Below are 21,444 nucleotides of genomic sequence, written 5' to 3'. Positions count from 1 at the left end.
CAGGCAAATGGGATTAGTTTAGAATAGCATCATGGTCAGCACAGTCATGGTGGGCCGAAGGGCCTTTTTCTCTGCTGCACTGTTCTAGTTTCTAACTTCACGGCATCCACCCTGTCAAAGCCCCTCACAATCCTGGATGTTTCATTCAATTTCTCTCCCATTCTTCAAAACCCCAATAGGTTCAAGGGCAATTTACTCCACCTCTTCTCATTGGAAAATCCCGCCATCTCCAGGATCAACCGAGTGCACCTTCCCTGGCCTGCCTCCAACACAAGAATGTCTTTCCTTAGGGCACGCATACTGTTCATTATAATCTAGGTGTGGTCTGACTTGTACCTTGCATCATTTTAGCAAGACCTCCCTATTTTTAGACTCCATTCCCTTTGCCTTCTCTATGACCTGCTGATCCTGTAAGCTACCTGTTTCAGATTGATACACAAGGATTCCCCAAATCCCTTGTGCAGTCAGTCTGAACCAAACGGTGTTCCTGACAGTAAGTCGGGAACGTGCTGGAGTGTGTTTTAAAGGATATGACAATCAATGATAACTGGATGTTTAGAAACAATGGGAGATGTATGATTTTATAAAAGGGGAATATTTTTAAATCTGTTGGATTCTATATTTTGGTGTGACCATAAATGCAGAATAGATAAGGGTGGGGGAGGCTAGTTGCGGTAGAGGGATATTTGAAATTTCAGAAGCATTTTGACAAGTTTCAACAAGGGCTAAAACTTAGCTCGGTAGATAGTAGGGCCCCTGAAAGATCAATGAGGCTGTCTGTGTGGAATCACTGCTGATGGGTGAGATACTGAACACATATTTTGCGTTAATATTTACTGTGGAGAAAGACATGGAAGCTCGGGAACTTGGGAGAATACATAGGGATGTCTTGAAAAGAGTTCACATTGGAGAACAGGAGGTGCTGGATGTCTTAAAATGCAATAAGTTAGATAAAACCTTGGGACATGGTCAGATGTATCCCAGCGCCTTGTGAGAAGCGAGGGAGGAAATTTCAGGGCCCGTCCCAGAGATATTTGTAGCATCGACAGCAACTACGGACCAGTGAGACTGATGGCAGGGTGGTAAGTTGTTGAAGGAGATTCTGAGAGAAACGATCATCGTGCGTTTGGAAAGGTAAGGACAGATTAATGACCGTCAGCATGGCTTTGTGCACGGGGAATCACGCCTCAAACCTGAGTGTGGAGGTAGAAAATTGAGAGGTCAAAGCAGAGCAGTACATGATGTCCACATGAACTTTAGCAAGGTCTTTGACAAGGTTCTGCATGGCAGACTGATTAGAAAGTTTAGATCACACATAACCAGGGAACACTCACGAACTGGATACAAAACAGGATTGACAGTAGGAGACAGAGCATGTTCACAGAGGGTTGCTGCTCAAACTGCAGGCTGTGACCAATGGTGTGTCATGGGGTTCGGTGCTGGGTCACTGTTGTGCATCATTTATGTAAACAGTTTGGATGATAATACAGTCGCCATGGTTAGCAAGTTTGTGAGTGAGACTGAAATTGGTGATAAAGTGGACAGTGAAGAGGGTTATCGAAGAGTACAATGGGATCAACAGTACTCCTGGACCAGTGAGGTTAGGAATAACAGGTGGAGAAATGCAAGATATTGTATTGTGGTAAAGCAGACCAGGCTGGACTTGTCCAATTAATGTTCGGGCCCTGGGTACTGTTGTCAATCATTTCAGTGACCCAGGGATGCAGGGACACTGTTTTTTGAAAGTAGTGTCACGGGTAGACAGCCTGGTGAAGCAGGTGTTTGGGAGGGTTACCCTTCATTGGGCAGAGCATTGAGAGTAGGAGTTGGGATGTCATGGTGTATCTGTACAGGACATTAGTGAGGCCTCTGTATAAACATTTTTGATTATCTGGAAAAAATCAACTTGTTCACGTATGTCCTTTAGGGAGGGATATCTAACATTCTTACCTGGTCTGGCTCACATGTGACTCCAGTCCCACAGCAATATGGCTGACTCTGAGCTGCCCCTGGGCAATTAGCAGGAGGACAATGTATGCTGGTCCAACCGGTGACATCCTTAGCCCGTGAATGAATCAATGAAAAATACATATGTCTATCCCTCCCTTTGCAAACAGCTCTAGCTGCAGCAATCCGTACTGGCTTTGTAATGTTGTTCAGGCCTTTGCCCCTCTCTGTAACACTACCACAACCTCCAGCACCTTCGATTCTCCCTGTTCCGCTCCTCTGATTAAACACTGACAATGTTTCCTCTTCCTACTGCACTCCTCCACATTTCTAAATGTTGGTTACTTCAGAATTGACCGGTTTTTTTTCATCTCTTAATCAAATCGGCCAAGACCTGTCTGAAGTGGGGAAGGAGCATTGGGAAAGTGTCGAGCACCTCGAGACTTTCTGTGGGGAAAACGGGAATCCAGGAGAAAACAGCACAAGGAGCCCGCTGTCATATCAACGCCACACCTACCCCCTTTCCATGTCCACCTTCTGCCTCAAGTGTAACAGAGTCTGTGGAAGGCCACATCAGTCTGTACAGCCAACTCCAGACTCCCCCACCCCCACTGAGAGTGGGAGAGAGTCAGCCTCATCTGTGAGCCACTGCCAAAGAGATGATGAGATAGGAAGGTTGAATCCCCTCACAATTATCCCAGTGCCTTTGTCACAAATTCAAACAATTCCCTGTTAATGCAGTGTCTAAAAATGTGCTATCACTCACTATCTCTCCATCTGGTATCCCTCGCTGTGTCAGTCTATTTACTGCCTCTGTCAGTATTTCTCCCTCTTACAGATTGTCTGAGATCCTGAGTCAACAGAATTGTCCATTCCAGAGAGATGCAGCAGCACAGACAAGGGATGGAGACTGGGATTTTCGAGATTTCTGCTGGACTCTGTGCCACTCTGCATGTGTTATACTCATTGCATCAGTCTAATTTCCAATTCTGTCTATTTCTGTCTCATGCAGGTCTTTAGGATGTTCCAAACTCCTGTCTCATCCATCACCTCATTGAAGACAGTGGTCAGCCAGAGAGAGATGGAGAGGGAGATCTGGAGCCTTCAGTAATTCCTGCACCCGGTAAGATCGCTCACAGTGAACAGCACAGGGTGGAGGTAGTAGACTTCTATATTCAGACCTGGAAGACAGGACATAGATACAGAGCTGGGCAAGGAACAGCAACATTCTAGGCTCTCAATCGGTCCCTACCTTTGTAATCTTCTCCAGCTCCGACAACCCTACCTTAGCTGTGAAAAATTTGTAATCTCCTTATCCTTCGCCAGTTTTTTGATCTTTATCTTGTTAAATTTCACCCTCATTCCCGACACCATACCCCTCCCGACCATAGGAACCTCTTTCAGTTTGTGCAACCCTCCCCATTTCTGTAACTGTCTCCAGTAACCTGACATTCTCCATTGCCTTCCTATCTATGTCGCCTCCAGAGCCGAGAATCCTTCTTATATCTGAAAACGTCTTCAGTCACGACAACCTTCCATATCTCTGTTAGTGTACACAATAATCTCCTCGATGAAACACTCCCTGTCTGTGCCTCTCAGACTGTTTGCCTCTTCCTATCTCCATTCCTATCCCTATTTCCAAATCTAATCCAGCTCCCTCTATCTCTGTAAATTCCTCCAATCCCCAAACCCCTTTGTCCCACTGACATTCTTGACCAGATGTAACTCTGTGTAACTCTAACATCCTCGAGTCCCTATAATCCTCCCTCTCTCTGTAACCTCTACGCATCTGTTCAACCCCCCACTACTGAGGAATGACTCTCTGTATTCGCCATAAGGCAGATGGAATGACAGTGATCAGATATGATGGAACTGTCAATCCGGAGATGTAGCTGCAGAATGACCATCGCTGGGAAGTGAATACTGAAGGGTTGTTTGGATAGAGTCATAGAGTCAGAGAGATGTACAGCATGGAAACCGACCCTTCGGTCCAACCCATCCACGCTGTGCAGATATCCCAACCCAATCTAGTCCCAGTATGCAGACTAGGCAAAAATCCAACAAGTTATGAAGGAAGCTTGAGGTTAATGCATTAATGAGACAGTCATGTGGATCTGAATATGAAAAGTGGAGCTGAAAATAAGCAAGCAGCAGCAACTGTTATCAGGAATTCATTTGAAGGCACGAGACAGTGATGGGAATGTCAATATGGTTACAGTCAGGACACTGAATGTACTTATGGCAAGGGCAGTACAGTAACTGTGTGTGTCAGTGGTCTCCATGTCGACTGATACAGCAACGAGCCTGTTGGATTGAATTTGTTGATTTGAATATAAATGGCAGAATTGTAAGGGTGTAGGAGAGGTGTACTAGTATAGGGGATATGGTGTATTTGAATTATCAGAAGCCTTTTTGCAAGTTTCAATAAGGGCTAAAGAGTAACTTGGGAGAGAATAGGGCCCTTAAAGATCAATAAGGTTGCCTATGTGTGGAACCAGAGGAGATGGGTGAGATATTAGACAAAATAGTCTTGTCAGTATTTACTGTGGAGAAAGACATGGAAGCTCAGGAACACGGGGAAATAAATAGTGATGTCTTCGAAAGAATTCTCAATAGAGAAGAGAAAGTGCTGGAATCTTACAACAAATAAAGCTAGATCAATCCTCAGTAGCTCATTAGGTCAATCCTAGAATAATGTGGGAAGCTAGCGAAGAGATTGCAGTATCCCTTACAGAGATATGTATATTATCAACAGGCACTGTAAGATGTTGGAAGACTGGAGGTTGGCTAACGCTGTTCCATCACTGAAGGACTGCAGGGAAAAGCCAGGAAATTAAAGCCCCGTAAAACCAGTGATGGGGAAGTTGTTGGAGGAGATTCTGAGAGAAATGAGATCCTTACATTTACAAAGGCAAGGGCTGAATCGAGATGGTCAGCATGGCTTTGTGAGTGGAAAACCACGTTTCACAAACCGGATTGACTGTTCGAGGAGGAGGCCAAAGATAGATGAAGGCAGAGCATTCAACGTTGTCCACATGGACTTTAGCATCTAATCAAGAGGAAGAAGGAAGCTTACTTAAGGTTGAGGAAGTAAGGATCAGACAGGGCTCCAGAGAGTTACATTGGATGGCACCGTGTCTCAGTGGTTAGCACTGCTACCTCATAGCACCACGGACTCCATTTCGATTCCAGCCTCAGGCGACTGTCTGTGGGGTGTTTGCACATTCTCCCTGTGGGTTTCCTCCTGGTGCTCCGGTTTCCCCCCCACAGCTCAAAGATGTGCCAGTTTGGTGCCTTAGCCATGCTAAATTACCCATAGTGTTCAGGGATGGGTAGGTTTGGTGCATTAGTCAGGGCAAATGGAGAGTAATAGGGTGGGGGAATGGGGCTGGGTTGGATACTGTTTGGAGGGTTTGTATGGAGGTGTTGGGCCAAAAGGCCCGTTTCCACACTGTAGGGATTCTCTGAAGGTACGAGGAAGGAACCAAGAGATGGACTTAGGGCAACTAGAAGGGGGCATGAAAAAGCTTTGTTGGGAAGGATTAAGGAAAACCGTGAGGCATTCTCTATTTATGCGAGGAACAAGAGCAAGGCCAGAGTGAGGATAAGGGCAATCTGGGATAGTGGAAGTAACTTGTGTCTGGAGTCACAGGAGGTAGGGGAGGTCCTTAATGAATACTATGCCTCAGTATTCACTGCTGAGAAGGGTCTTGTCGTTTGTGAGGACAGCGTGAAACAGGCTGATGTACGTGAACAGGTCGATGTTAAGAAGGAGGATGTGCTGAGAATTTTGGGAAAGATAAGGATACATAAGTCACTGAACCAGACTGGATGCGTCCAAAGTTACTACAGCAACCGAGGAAGTGGATTACTGAGCACCTGGTGATGACCTTTGCAGCCTCACTGTCCACTGGAGTCAGACCAGATGATTGGAGGCAGGAAAATATTATTCCCTTGTTCAGGAAAGGGAATAGGGATAATCCTGGGAATTGCACAGCTGTCAGTCTTATGTCTGTGGTGTGCAGATTATTGGAGAGGTCTCTGGGAGACAGGATTGATGATTCCTTGGGAAACCACAGTTTGATTAGAGATAGTCAGCATGGTTTTGTAAGGGGCAGGACATGCCTTCCAAGTCTTATTGAATCTTTAGAGAATGTGACAAAAAATCTTTATGGCTCATTCAGAAAGTACAGAGGCATGGGGTACAGGGAAACCTGTCTGTCTGGATACAGGATTACTGGCCCACAGAAGACAGAGGGTGACGATAGATGGAAAGCATTCATCCTGGTGCTCAGTGACCAGTGGTTTTCTGCAGGGAGAGGTTACAGGACCTCTGCTCTTTGTGAGTTTATGAATGACTTGGATGTGTGATTGAAAGAGGGTTTAGTAAGTTTCCCAATGACACAAAGGTTGGTGGAGTGGTTGATAGTGTGGAGGCTGTTGCAGGTTGCAATGGAACATTGACAGAATGCAGAGTTGGGCTGAGAAGTGGCAGATGGAGTTCAATCTGGAAAGGTGTGAAGTCATTCATTTTGAAGATTGAATTTGAATGCAGAATTCAGGGTAAAAGGCAGGATCTTTGGAAGTGTGGAGGAACAGAGGGATCTTGGGTTTCAAGTCCATAGATCCCTCAAAGTACCGACCCAAGCTGATTGACTTGTTAAGAAGCAATATATTGTGTGGGATTTTATTAGTTTGGGGATTGAGTTTTAAAGCTGTGAGGTTATGCTGCAGCTCTATAGAGGCCTAGTTCTACCCCACTTAGAATATTGTGTTCAGTTTTGGTCCCTTTATTGCAGGAAGGATGTGGAAGCTTTAGAGAGGGTGAAGAGGAGATTTACCAGGATGCTGCCTGGATTGGAGGGTATGTCTTATGAAGAAAGGTTGAGGGAGCTAAGGCTTTTCTCATTGGAGTGAAGAAAGGTGAGGTGTGACTTGGCAGAGGTGAACAAGGTGATGAGAATCATAGATAGAGTGAATAAAGAGATATTTTTTACCCTCATATAAATAGTTATTACAAGGGGGTATAATTTTTGGGTGATTAGTGGATGGTTAAGGGGAGATTTCAGAGGTCGGTTCGTTACATACAGAGTGGAGTATGTGGAATGCACTGCCAGCGGTGGTGGTAAAATTAGATGCATTAGGGACATTTAATATACTTCTGGATAGGCACATGGATGATAATAAAATGAAGGGTATGGAAGTTAGAGTCGTAGAGATGTACAACATGGAAACAGACTCTTCAGTCCAACCTATCCATGCTGACCTGGCATCCCAACCCAATCTAGTCCCACCTGCCAGCACCTGGATCATATCCCTCCAAACCCCTACTATTCATATACCCACTGAAATACCTCTTAAATTTTGCAATTGTACCAGTCTCCACCACTTCCTCTGGCAGCTAATTCCTTACACATGCCACCCTCTGCATGAAAAAGTTTCCCCTTAGGTGTCTTTTATATCTCTCCCCATTCACCCATAACCTATGCCCTCTAGTTCTGGACACCCCAACCCCAGGGAAAAGACTTTGTCTATTTACCCTATCCATGCCCCTCATAATTTTGTAAACCTCTATAATGTCACCCCTCAGCCTCCGACACTCCAAGGAAAACAGCCCCAGCCTATTCGGCCTCTCCCTGTAGCTCAAATCCTCCAACCCTGGCAACATCCTTGTAAATCTTTTCTGAAACCTTTCAAGTTTCCCAACATCTTTCCGATAGTAAGGAAACCACAATTGCACGCAATATTGCAACAGTGGCCTTACCAATGTGTTGTACTGTCGCAACATGACCTCCCAACTCCTGTACTCAATACTCTGACCAATAATGGAAAGCATAACAAACTCATTCTTAACTATCCTATCTCTCTGCGATTCCACTTTCAAGGTGCTATGAACCTGCATCTCAAGGTCTCTTGGTTCAGCAACAGTCCCTAGGACCTTACCATTAAATGTAGAAGTCCTGCTAAGATTTGATTTCCCAAAATGCAGCACCTCACGTTTATCTGAATTAAACTCTATCTGCCACTTTTATTTTTGATCTTATGGTCGGATAAAAGATTGGCATGTCATCATGGCCAAAGGGTCTTTTTCTGTACTGTTCTGTGTTCTTCGTGTCGTATGGTAAGCTGGGTAATAAGCTCAGATCAGTGTAAAAGGTTTTGGCATTCAGGAGGAGTTAGTCAACTGGACAGAAAATTGGGCTTGATGGTAGGAGACAGAGGGTGCTGGGAGACATGTTGTTTTTCTGACTAGGGGCATGTGACCAGTGGTGGAGTGGGTCCCCTGTTGTTTGTCATTTGGATAAATGGTTTGGGTGGGAATATTGTTAAGTAAGTTAAATAAGATTTTTGGGTGACACTGAAATTGGTGGTAAACTGGACAGTGATGAAGGTTATCTGTGATACAACAGGATGAACAGTACTGCTGGGATAGTGAGCTGAAGAATAGCAGATGAAGTTTAATTAGATAAATGCGAAGTGTTCCATTTTGGTGAAACAAACCAGGGCAGGACTTGTACAGTTAATATTCCAGCCCTGGGTAGTGCTGCCAGTCTGTGACCCAGGGATGCTGGTACACTGTTCTTTTAAAGTGGTGTCACAGGGAGACAGGCTGGTGAAGTAGGTGTTTGCGATGGTTACCTCCATTGAGGAGAGAATTGAGAGTAGGATTTGGGATGTCATGTTGTAACTGTACAAGACATTGGTCCAGTCACCATAAAAGCATTGTTGATCAGTGGGAAGAACACATCTGGTTCATTGACCTCCTTTTGTGTAGACCATCTGACATTTTATCCTGGCCTGGCTAACATGTGACTCCAGACCCATTGTAATATGGCTAACTCTGAGCTGTCCTCTGGGTAATTAACAGTGACACCCACATCCCATGAATGAATAAATAAAAATACATATGTCCCTCTCTACCTCTGCAAACCCGTCCAGCTGCAGCAATCTGTACTGGTTTTCTAACATCGTTCAGGCCCTGACCACTCTCAGTAGCACTCTTACCAACTCCGGCACCTTCACCTCTCCCTGTTCCTTTTGTGACATTGAACCCTGACACTGATTCCCCTTCCCACTGCCCAACTCCTGCTAGCAGACCCTTTGCAATCCCTTTAAGACTTACTCCTAAAAAACTCTCTTACTTCAGGATTTTAAGTACTTTTTGGTGATCATCTAAGCCTCATAATCTAATATGATACATTTTGTTCTGAGTGAGGGGCCGGTGGGAATTTCTTGCTGAGGTTTTGTCTGTTTCAGTGGAATGTTCTTTTGTTGAGTGATATACACTGTCCTTTCCAATGTTTTCCACTGTTCATTTACAGGCACATATTTACAGTCTGTTTCACCTCTTTACCTTGGTCAGGTCTCATCTCAAACCCATGTCATTGGCTGTTTTTGTTTCTAGTTGTAGCATGTCCTTTCTGTGATTCACTTTAAAACTTTATATTTCTTTATACTGCACTTTATCACAATTTCCCGAAGGATCTGTCCAGGTGACATTACTCATTCACTAAGTTTGATCACACTATGATCTCTCTGAGATAATTATGTCCCTAGCCAGTTGCACAATTTGTTATTCAAAGAAACACTGAAAAAAAATTCTCTGAACTACTCTTCCAATATCACTGTTGTTAGTGTGACTGTCCCAGATTATGGGAATATTGAAGTTTCCCAAAATTATCACGAAGTGTTTGTTAAAAAATTCCAATGAGTTCCTGTGTAATGCAGTGATGAGCAATAGAATGCTGTTCGGTGGCTAAAAATGTTCTGCTCCTTGTGTCCTTAGCAAGTAGTTGCCAGAATTTACATTCAGACTGACTCTACTTCATGATCTGAGGTCAAATGATTTCTCTGTACTGCCTTTGTTATCCATGATTGTTAGCGTTTCACATTTTGACTGAGTTTACACAAGTTTGTGATCCATTGAATATTTATTTCCACCTTTTGTTCGCCCTGTAACCACGTCTCTCTGGTGTCTAAATTTCTTTTATCTCTGTGTCACAAATCAATCTACCTTATTGAAGAGAGTTAAAAATCACACAACACCAGGTTATAATCTAACAAGTTTAATTGGAAGCACACTAGCTTTCGGATCAGGTGATAGTGGAGAGCTCGATTGTAACACAGAATTTATAACAAAAATTTACAGTGTGATGTAACTGACATTATACATTGAAAAATTGATTGTCTGTTAAGCCTTTCATCGTTTAGAATACAGTGATAGATTCACTTCTTTCATGTGTAAATCACAAAACATTGTTTTTAAAGTTGCATTCTCGGGTTAGCAGTTCACAATGGTGATCGCTAGACAATATGTTGAAGGTGTTAGCCCCCTGTGTTCTCTGTCTATGCCCTGATATTTAGATTGATTCTAATCTAAAATGTGAGATAAGGGTTTGACATAAATTCATGCAGTTTTTGAGCTCAGAGTTCTACATGAATGCATGCAGTTTTTGAGCAAAGTACAATGTAATCCTGCAATTACAAATTCACCCCACAAAATATATGTGTGTCTCTGGGTCTTTGTCTGTCTGTGTGTGTCTCTCTAGGGTGGGGGTTGTGAGTGTGAGAAAGTGTGTGTGTAGTGAGTGCAGAGTGTCTTAATCTGTGAGGGGGTGCATGTGTGAGTGTGGGAGTGTGTGTGTCTATAAGGTTGTATGTGGGTGTCTGTGTGCGCGTCTGTGTGTACCTGTGTCCGTGTGTATGTGAGAGTGTGTGTGTGTAGGAATATCTGAGTGTGTGTCGTGTAATGGTGATCATCTGTAATCTGACATGAACCCAAGGTCCCGGTTGAGGCCCTCCTTATGGGTACCGAACTTAGCTATCAGCCTCTGCTCTGTCACTTTTCTCTGCTGCCTGTCCCGAAGTCCACCTTGGAGGATGATCACCTGAAGGTCCGAGGCTGAATGTCCTGGACCACTGAAGTGTTCCCCAACTGGGAGGGAACCCTCCTGTCTGTTGATTGTTGTGCGGTGCCCATTCATCCTTTGTCGTAGCCTTTGTTCGGTTTCCCCAATGTACCATGTCTCCGGGCATTGTTGCCTGCAATGTATTAGCTAGACAACGTTGGCTGAGTCACATGAGTACCTGCCATGTACAAGGTGGGATGTTTTCCCACGCGTAATAGTGGTATCTATGTCCACAATCTGACACATCTTGCAGCGTCCACCGTGACAGGGTTGTATGGAGTTGTCCTGAGGGCCATCCGCTTTATCCTCGATTACAACGTCTTCACTGTCCACTATGCCACCCTCCAGCCTTTCCAGCACATCACACTTGGCTATCAATGGTACAAATATCTTTGCTCGGGGCTCCACAATGTTCTGTGATACACTTAATCAGGTCCTTGGGCTTTCCATAGCTTTGTGTTTTAAAACCTTCTATAACATGCACTCTTTTCAAGTCATAGAGATGTACAGCATGGAAACAGACCCTCGGTCCAACTCGTCGATGCTGACCAGAAGATGTAAATAAATACATCCCATTTACCAGCATTTGGCTCATGTACTTCTAAACCCTTATTATTCATATATTCATCCAAATGTCTCTAAAATGTAGTCATAGTATTAGTGCGACTTTCTCTCTCAGCTCATTCCATACACACACCACTGTATGCATAAAAACGCTGTCCCTGTAGTGCCGTTTAAACCTTTCCCCTTTAACCTTAAACCTATGCCCTCTAGATTTAGACTCTCCAACCCCTCGGAAAAGACCTTGAATGTTTACTCAATCCATACCCCTCATGTTTATATAAACCTCTGTCAGGTCACCCCTCAGTCTCTGATGCTCCAGAGAATATAACCCCAATTTATTCAGCAACAACCCTGGCAACATCTTGTCAATCTTTTCTGAACACTTTCAACTTTCACAACATCCTTCCTATAGCGGGGATACTGGAATTGCAGAGAACTCCAAATGTGGTCTAACGTATTATTCTTGTTCCCTGAGTTCCCCAGTCTTTGTCCTCAATAAGTTCTGGAGTAAAAAAAATGTGGTTAAGTTCTTAGACATATCCTGCTGTTCCACACATCAATGGTGGCATTGATCTTTAAGGGACAGCATTTTGTCTCGAGTTACTCTTTTACTCAATATATTTATACAATCACTTTTGGATTCTCCTTATCATTCTCTGCCAAGGCTAATGCATGTACTCTTTCTGCAATCCTGATTTCTACCCAAAGTGTATTCCTACAGTCCCTGTGATCTTCAGGGTTTCCCTTGATCCAGCTGGCTATCCCTGACATGTGCCCCCTTTTCCTTGACCAGACCGTCAGTCAACAGCCAGTGTTTCCGAATGCTGTCAGCATTGAGCTGCACACAAACAGGAACATGCTGGTGGTGATCGCTCAATTTATCTCACTTTTAAAATATTCTCACTTGCCAGACTTCCCTTTCCCTGCAAATAGACTCCCCAATCACCTTTTGAGAGTTCCTGGCTAATATTATCAAGATTAGTCTGGCCCCATTTTATAACTTGAACCTGTGGACCAGCCCTGTCCCTTTCCATCACTATTTTCAAACGAATAGACTTGAGTCACTTTGGCAAAATGCTTTCCCACTCACACCTCAGTCCCTTTCCCAACCTTGTTTCCCAAGGGGAGGTCAGTTTTTGCCCCTTTCTCTTTCCAGGCCATTTACGTATTGATTGGGAGTTTTCTGGAACACAATTAGCAAATTCCTCCCTTGCAAACACTGAACACTGGCAGTCCCAGTCTAGGATTGGAAAGTTTAAAAACCCCAACCACAACGGCCCTATTATTATGATTGATATTTGAGATCTCCTGATATGTTTGTTCCTCAGTCTGCCACTGATTAGTCGGGGTCAGTAGGACAACGTGTCAGAGTGATGACGCATTCTTATTTCTCAGTTCCACTAACATAGCGTCACTGGGTGATCCTACAGGAATATCCTCTCTAGGTACTGATGTAATGATTCATGCAATGAAATCCCACCACCACGCGTCCTCTGTTGCCTCCCCTTCGATGCTTGCTGTAGCATCTCCACCTTGAAACAATGAGCTGCCAGTCCTGCCCCTCCCTCAGCTTTGTTTCTGTAATAACTATAATCTCCCAGTCCCATGTTCCAATCCATGCCCTGAGTTCATCTTCCTTAGCTGGCAGGCCCCTTGCATTGCAATAAATGCAGTTTAATCATTAGTTCCCCCTCCTCCATTTCCAGCTATGTTCCTGCCTGCCTTTTCTGCTGAACTTGCTGTCTTTAACTTGTGCACCAACCTCAATCTTCTTTCTGGCCTTATGACTGTTTAAGATACAACAACCTGCCAGATTAGATTATATCCTCTCAAGCAGCTCTACCAATTCGCCCCATCAGGATGTGGGTCCCCCTCCTGCTCCCAGTCCAGGTGCCTTCCCCACCCTGTCAACCTGTGCTGACACCTTCAGACATCCAGGGACTTGCCCACCAAGGTCCCGGTGTTACTCAGTTCTCCAGGAGGACCTATCCTTCATGATGTATATCCTTCGCTTATGAGACTTCCCACAGTGATTACCTCACAGTGATCAGAAGTAAACTCCATCTGCCATTACTCAGTGTGTACAACTCTGAGTATGACTAACTTCATCCAGTCTCCCTAACAGTCCCTTTCTCTAATTGTCGAGAGAATGCACAACCCTCCCTATTGCGTTAACCTCCTCCAGTCCCTCTAATGGACACCATCCATGTAAGCTTCTCCTGTTCCTGACTATATTTTCCTCCTGTTCCAATAAACCCTTGTGAACTGTGACCTAGTCCAATCTCTGCAGTGCTCTGCAGTGTAATCAGCCTCACTGTGCCTGGAACCTGGTTTCAATTCCAGCCTTGGCCAACTCTCTGTGTGGACTTTGCATGTTCTCCCCCCAACTGTGTGGGTTTCTTCCGGGTGCTCTGGTTTCCTGCCATAGTCCAACATTTGCACGATACATGATTGGCCATCATAAATTGACTGTAGTATTCAGGCAAGTGTGATTTAGGTGAGTTCACCAAGAGTTTATTGGATAGGAAGAGGGATGGGTCTGGTTAAGATGCTCTTTAGAGGGGTTAGTGTGGACTTGTTGGGCCGAATGGCTGGTTTCCACACTGTGGAGATTCTATTCAAGTTATTGTCCAGTCCTGTCAACCATCCCTGTCTCTTGAACCTTGCCTCATTCCCAATACTCTCCTTATATGTGTAATCTCCAACAGTTTCTAAAACACTCCTTGGCGATGTAAGCTTCTCCAGTCCTTACAAAGATCGATATGACTGTCACCTCTTCCTGCTTTTAGAACCCTCTCTATAACTATTGCCATTTGTTACATCACTCCCAATCACTGTTCCATCCTGAAACCACCAAAAACATTTATATCTCTGTAAACTCAGCTGGACTGTCGATACTTCCTTTTGACAATCCCGTTCTGAGACTTTCTCTCGATCAAAAAAGTCATTAAGTGTAGGTAACTCTTATTATTGCAACCTCCCTTCAGCCTTACAGCACTGAGGATCTGTAGAAGCTCTTTTCAAGCCGACAGCCTTCTCTGTGTTTGTAATCTCCTCCACTCCCCATAATACATTCTGTCTGAGCTCCTCTGTAGTCCATTCATCACTCTTTAACATTGTCTGTATCATTGTAACCTTCTCCACAAACACAAACTTCCCTATCTGTGTAAATCCCTACACCATTCCCTATCCCTCTAAGCTCCGTCTAACAATGCAACCCTCCATGTTTGTGTATTCACCTTCAGTCCCTACTCACCTCCCTATCTGTGTAACCTTCTCCATACATTTTTGCTTCAGTCTCTTCAACTGTTCCTGTCAGTGTAACCTCTTCCAGTCCCGAAAACTCCCCTCTCTTTAACTTTCTCAGACCACACAACCCTCACTATGTGTGACCTACTCCTGTCGGAGAACCCTCCCTCTGTGAACTCCTCCAACTCTTCAACTTTCCATAAGCTCCTGCAGCGCTTCCAGCCCTCCCTCTCTACCAAACCTCTTCCAGTCCCTAAAACGCCATCAGTCTGTGGAGACCCTACCACCATCCCTATCTGTGTTATCCTCTCAGGTCCCTGCAACACTCCCGATCTGTAGATCCCACTCCAATGCCTGTGCCTCTCCCGATCCTGTTCCTACAAGACTCATTAACAATGTAACATCCTCCCGTCACTATCACCCACCCTGTCAATATAAGCTCCTCCTGTATCTCCAAACATTTACTCATCTCCATAACCTTCTCCACCTCTTACCCCCATCTGTGTAAACATCACTCTCCACTCGAACCCTCCCTACCGCAGGAACTTCCTTCTGTTTGTGCTATGCTCCCTTATCTGTGGGTCTGGGTCTGGGTCCTCTGCTCCAGATCAGACCATTGCTGTCTCTGTAAACATCTCCACTCCTGAAAACTCTTCCCATTTGGGTAACCTCGTTCAGACCCCATACACTCCAGCTTCCTGAATCCTCTTCCTGCTTTTCAAACAAAACCATATTTGTATAACAACCTCCAGTGCTTAAACCTCCCCGACTCAGTAACCTCTTGCAGTCCTAACAAAGCACCTAAACTGTGAAACCTCTCATTTCCCTAAAATCCTCCCTCTCTTGCTCCCTCCTCAAATGCCTTCATCCCCATGAAACCTCACAATTACTGAAGCCTCCTTTTGGCATTGCAACCCTCCTAATGTCTGCAAAATCCTCGTGTCCTGATATCCCTCCCTATCTCTGTATTCCCCACCACCCTCCAGTGCCCTTCTGGGGAACAAGGCAGAGGAGAGAATATTTGTAGCGTCTGGACCATATTACAGTGGTAGAATTCTGGAAATTACAGGTTTGGTCAAATGTCTGTGATGTGCAGATTATTGGCGAGGACTCTAAAGAAAGGATTTATGACTACTTGGAAAGCCATAGTTAAATTCGATACAGCATGGGTTTGTGAGGGGCAGGTCATGCCTCACAAACCTTATTGAATTCTTTGAGGATATGACAGAATACGTTGATGGCTCATTCAGAAAAGAAGGATGAGTGGGATACAGGGAAATCTGTCTGTCTGGATGCAGGATCGGATGGCCCAGTGAAGACAGAGTATGGCGGCAGATGGACAGTATTGAGCCTGAAGCTCAGTGACCAGAGGGGTTCTGTCACAATCAGCTCTGGGACTCTGCTCTTTGTGATTTTTATGAATGAATTGGATGTGGATGTTGGAGAGTGGGTTAGTAAGTTTGCCAATAACATGAAGGTTGATGAAGTGGTGGGTAATGTGGGAGGGCTGAAGTAGGTTGTAATGGGGCATTGACAGGACACAGAGCAGGGCTGGAAGTGGCAGATGGAGTTCAATCTGGAAAAGTGTGAAGTGATTCATTCTGGAAGGTTGAATCTGAATATAGAATACATCGTTAAAATGCAAAATACTTAGCATTGTGGAGGAACAGAGAGATCATGGCATCCATGTCCATAGACCCTCAAAGCTGCCACACACGTTGATAGGGTTCTAAAAAGTCATATGTTGTGTTGGCTTTCCTTAGGAAGGGGATTGATTTCAAGAGCCGTGAGGTTTTACTGCATCTTTATAGCAACTTGGTGAGACCACACTTGGAATATTGTGTTCATTTCTCATCCCATCTTTACAGGAAGGGTGTGCAAGTTTTAGAGAGTGGACACAGGAGATTTACCAGGATGCTGCCTGGAATGGAGGGCATTTCTTATGGAGAAAGTTTGAGGGAGATAAGGCTTTTCTCATTGGAGTGCAGAAAGGGGTGGCGTGACTTGGTAGAGGTGAACAAGATGATGAGATGCACAGAGAGAGTGAATAGTGAGAGACTTTTTCTCCTGTGGCATAAATGGTTATTACAAGGCGGCATAATTTTAAGGTGATTGGAGGATAGAGAATGGTAGGTGGTTGGAATGCACTGCCAATGGTGGTTGTAAAATTAGACACATTCGGGACATTTAATGGACTCTTGGACAGATACATGGACAATAGTAAAATGAAGGGTATGTAGGCTAGTTTGATCTTACGGTCGGATAAAAGGTTGGCATAGCAGCATGGCTGAAGGGTCTTGGGCTGAACTGTTCTGTGTTCTATGTTCTGTCTGGTAAACTGGGTAATAAGCTCAGATCAGTGTAAAAGGATATGGCATTCTGGAGGAGCTCGTGAACTGGACACAAAATTTGCTTGATGGTCGGAGACAGAGGGTGATGGGAGACATGTTGTTTTTTCTGACTGGAGGCATGTGACCAGCGGTGGAGTGGGTCCCCTGTTGTTTGTCATTTGGATAAATGGTTTGGATGGGAGTATTGTTTTCTTGGAAAGTAAGGATTTTGTGTGTCACTGAACTTGATGGTAAAGTGGACAGTGAAGAATGTTATCTATGATACCAAGAGGATGAACAGTACTGCTGTGGGCTGAAGAATAGCAGATGGAGTTTAATTAGATAAATGTGAAGTGTTCCATTTTGGTGAAACAATCCAGGGCGGGACTTGTACAATTAATGTTCGGGCACTGGGTAGTGTTATCAGTCAGTGACCCAGGGATACAGGTACACAGTTCTTTGAATGTGGTGTCACAGGTAGACAGGCTGGTGAAGCAGGCGTTTGGGGTGGTTACCTTCATTGGGGAGAGCATTAGGAGCAAGAGTTTGGATGTTATGTTGTATCTGTAAAAGACATTGGTGGGGCTACCATAAAAACATTGTCGATCAGTAGGAAGAACTGCTCTCGTCACTTACTTCCTTTAAGGAAGAGCATTAAATATTCTAACCTGGTCTGGCTAACATTTGACTCACGACCCACAGCAATATGGCTGACCCCGAGGAAACCTCTGGGTAATTAGCAGTTGGATCAAAGAATGTTAGTCCAGGCAGTGACACCCACATCCCATGAATGAATAAATAAAAATCCATATGTCCCTCCCTACCTCTGTAAACCCCTCCAGCTGCAGCAATCCGTACTGGCTTTGTAACACCGTTCAGACCCGAACCACTCCCTGTAACACTCTCACCACCTCCAGCACCTTCACCTCTCCCTGTTCCTATTGTGTCAATAAACCCTGACAATGGTTCCCCTTCCCACTGCCCTCCTCCTTCTAGCATACCCTTTGCAATCTATTTAACATTTACTCCTAAAACACACTCTCACTTCGGGATTTTAAGTACTTTTTGGTGATCTTCTCAGCCTCATAATCTAATATGATCCCTTTTGTCCTGAGTGTGGGACCAATGGCGATTTCTTGCTGAGGTTTATACTGTCTCAATTGAATGTCCTTCTGTTGAGTGTTTTACACTATTCCTTCAAATGTTTTCTGCTGTCCATTTACAGACACATGTTTCAGTCTGTTTAGCCTGTTTACCTTGGTCAGTTCTCCTCTCGCACACATGTAATTGGCTATTTTTGTTTCTAGTTGTAGCTTGTCCTTTCTGTGAATCACTTTAAAACTTTATATTTATTTAAACTGCACTTTATCACAATTTCCCGAAGGATCTCTCCTGGTGACATGACTCATTCACTAAGTTTCATCACACGGTCGCTCTGCGATAGTTATGTCCCGAGCCAGTTGCACGATGTGTTTTTCAAAGAAACACTGAAAAAAAATTAACCGAAGTCCTCTTCCAATATCAATGTTGACCGTGTGTTGTCCCAGATTATACGAATATTGAAGTTTTCAAAAATTATCACAATGCCTTTGTTAAAAAATTCCAATGAGTCCCTGTGTAATGCAATGATGAGCAATGGAATACTGTTCAGTGGCTAAAACTGTTCTGCTACTTGTGTCCTTGGCCAGTCGTAATTTACATTCAGACTGACTCTACTTCATGATCGGCAGCCAAATGCTTTCTCTGTAATGCCTTTGTTATCTATTAAATTTAGTGTTACCCATTTTTCCTGAGTTTCCCCAACATTGTGAACCATTGAATATTGATGTTCACCCTGTAAACCATGTCTCCCTGAATCTCTTTTATCTCTGTGTCACAAATCCATCGACCTTATTACAGTGACGTTGTCCGTTTAAAAAAAATAGCTTACTCTTTCCCACAATTTTCTGTCACAAATCTTTTCACTGATGTACAATTTTAGTTAAACTCTGTCCCTTCCTGTTCCTTTCTGCTTGTCTTCAGCCACATCCCCATGCTGTTCCATTGCTTCGCCTTTTCTCTTTGGATTTGGAAAGTTCTTTCACCTGAACCCAGTCCCAGCATCCTCTCTGTCAGTTTAAAGCCCTGTCCATAAACCTACCGACATGATCGGCCAGGACCCTGGTCCCAGCACGGTTCCAGTGGGACCATCCGAATGGATTATTTATTAAATCAGGTATGGGATGTGGGTTTCTATGGCTGACCAGCCTTTCTTGCCCAGTCCTAGCTGCCCTTGAACTGAGTAACTTGCTTGGCCTTTGAAGAGGGTAATTGGGAGGAAAATACTTTGCTGTGGCTATGTCGTGCAGACCACGTGAGGATGGGCAGATGTCCTGCTCTGAATGACAAAGCAGCCTGGGATACCTGCAGCGGTGTTTGTGCAGTGTGTCCAGGAAGCTTTTCTAACTCAGTATGTACTTTGTCCGACTAGAGGAGAGGCCATATTGGATTTGGCACTTGGTAACAAACCGGGACAAGTGATGGGCTTGTTAGTGTGTGAACATTTTGGTGATCGTGACCACAATTCTGTGACTTTCACCTTGGTTATGGAGAGAGATAGGTGGGTGCAGCAGGGTAGGTTTTACAATTGGGGGAAGGGTAAATACGATGCTGTAAGACAGGATCTGAGGAGCATAAGTTGGGAGCATAAGCTGTCAGGGAAGGATGTCGTGGAAATGGGGAACTTTTTCAAGGAACAAATACGACGTGTCCTTGATATGTATGTACCTGTCAGGCAGGGAAGTGATGGTCGTGTGAGGGAACCTTGGTTGACGAGGGAGGTTGAATGTCTTGTAAAGAGGAAGAAGGAGGCTTACATAAATTTGAGGAAACAAGGTTCAGACAGAGCGTTGGAGGGATACATGATAGCCAGAAGGGAGCTGAAGAAAGGGATTAGGAAAGCTAAGAGAGGGCATGAAAAATCTTTGGCGAGTAGGATCAAGGATAACCCCAAGACATTTTATGCGTATGTGAGAAACATGAGAATGACGAGAACGAGAGTAGGACCGATCACGGACAGTAGTGGGAGACTGTGCATTGAGTTGGAAGAGATAGGAGAGGTCTTGAATGAGTACTTTTCTTCAGTATTTACAAATGTGAGGGACTGTATTGTTGAAGAGGAGAGTGTGAAATGGACTGGTAAGCTAGAAGAGATACTTATCAGGAAGGAAGATGAGTTGGGCATTTTGAAAAACTTGAGGATAGACAAGTCCCCCAGGCCTGACGGGATATATCCTAGGATTATGTGGGAAGCAAGAGAGGAAATTGCAGAGCCGTTGGCAATGATCTTTTCATCTTCACTGTCAACGGGGGTTGTACCAGGGGACTGGAGAGTGGCGAATGTTGTGCCCCTGCTCAAAAAAGGGAATAGGGATAACCCCGGGAATTACAGGCCAGTTAGTCTTACTTTGGTGGTAGGCAAAGTAATGGAAAGGGTACTGAGGGCTAGGATTTACGAGTATCTGGAAAAACACTGCTTGATTAGGGACAGCCAGCACGGATTTGTGAAGGGTAGGTCTTGCCTTACAAGTCTTATTGAATTCTTTGAGGAGGTGACCAAGCATGTGGATGAGGGTAGAGCAGTGGATTTAGTGCACGTGGATTTTAGTAAGGCATTTGATAAGGTTCGCCATGGTAGGCTCATGCAGAACGTCAGCAGGCATGGGATAAAGGGAAATTTGGCCAGTTGGATAATAAACTGGCTAACCGGTCGAAGTCAGAGAGTGGTGGTAGATGGTAAATATTCAGCCTGGAGCCCAGTTACAAGTAGAGTTCCGCAGAGATCAGTTCTGGGTCCTCTGCTGTTTGTAATTTTTATTAATGACTTGGAAGAGGGAGTCGAAGGGTGGGTCAGTAAATTTGCAGATGATACGAAGATTGGTGGAGTTGTGGATAGTGAGGAGGGCTGTTGTCGGCTGCAAAGTGACTTAGATATGATGCAGAGCTGGGCTGAGGAGTGGCAGATGGAGATCAACCCTGCCAAGTGTGAGGTTGTCCATTTTGGAAGGACAAATAAGAATGTGGAATACAGGGTTAACGGTAGGAATCTTAGTAAGGTGGAGGAACAGAGGGATCTTGGGGTGTATGTTCATAGATCTTTGAAAGTTGCCACTCAGGTGGATAGAGCTTGTAAGAAGGCCGATGGAGTATTAGCGTTCATTAGCAGAGGGATTGAATTCAAGAGTCGTGAAGTGATGTTGCAGTTGTACAGGACCTTTGTAAGGCCACATTTGGAATACTGTGTGCAGTTCTGGTCGCCTCACTTTCGGAAATATGTGGAAGCGTTGGAGAGGGTGCATAGAAGATTTACCAGGATGTTGCCTGGAATGGAGAAATTGTCGGAAGAGGATAGGTCGAGAGTGCTAGGCCTTTTCTCATTGGAACGGCGAAGGATGAGGGGTGACCTC

The sequence above is a fragment of the Chiloscyllium punctatum genome, chromosome 29 (genome assembly GCF_047496795.1).
Source record: "Chiloscyllium punctatum isolate Juve2018m chromosome 29, sChiPun1.3, whole genome shotgun sequence".
In the NCBI taxonomy this organism is placed as follows: Eukaryota; Metazoa; Chordata; class Chondrichthyes; order Orectolobiformes; family Hemiscylliidae; genus Chiloscyllium; species Chiloscyllium punctatum.
Note: the sequence above shows the minus strand (reverse complement) of the source record.